The following is a 717-nucleotide window of genomic DNA, read 5'->3' as shown; positions in this document are numbered from 1 at the left end:
GTCCACTGCCCAGTTTTGTTCTGCTACAGACTGGGACACACAACCCAACAACAGCTGTAGGAACAGTTCTGACCCAAACAGAACCACTCTGGTTCTTCTCGGAGTCCATGTTTGTGGACCAGCTGATACAGAATCTGTTTACAGAAAAGAACTTAGAAACTAAAATCCTGCAGCAGGTCTCTGGTCCGATTCTGGTTCTGAATCAGATAAACATGTCTGCAGGAATGTGAGCGTGAGTCAGAGCTAATAGAATCAAGGTCATGTGTTCTGGGTCAAAACCGATCTCAGCTCTCAATCAGCTGCAATCATCTGCAAGCTGCTGTTCGGTTCTGATGCCTGGCAGGAGGACGAGGTGAGAAGGCCTCAGTTGCTCTCACCTGTCTGTCTCTCTGCTGTCTGTCTCTACTGTCTGTCTCTTTCCTGTCTGTCTCTCCTGTTTGTCTCTCTCCTGTCTGTTTATGTCCTGTCTGTCTCTCCTGTCTTCCTCCCCTGTATGTCTCTCTACTATCTGTCTCTCTCATGTCTGTCTCTCCTGTCTGTCTCTCCCCTGTCAGTCTCCTGTCTGTCTCTCCTATCTGTCTCTCTCCTGTCTGTCTCTACTGTCTTTATTCTGTCTATCTGTCTCTCCTGTCTGTCTTTCCTTTCTGTCTCTCTTGTCTGTCTCACTCCTGTCTGTGTTTCTCCTGTCTGTGTCTCTCCTGTCTGTGTTTCTCCTGT

The sequence above is a fragment of the Nematolebias whitei genome, chromosome 18 (genome assembly GCF_014905685.2).
Source record: "Nematolebias whitei isolate Nwh7 chromosome 18, NemWhi1, whole genome shotgun sequence".
Taxonomy (NCBI): Eukaryota; Metazoa; Chordata; class Actinopteri; order Cyprinodontiformes; family Rivulidae; genus Nematolebias; species Nematolebias whitei.
Note: the sequence above shows the minus strand (reverse complement) of the source record.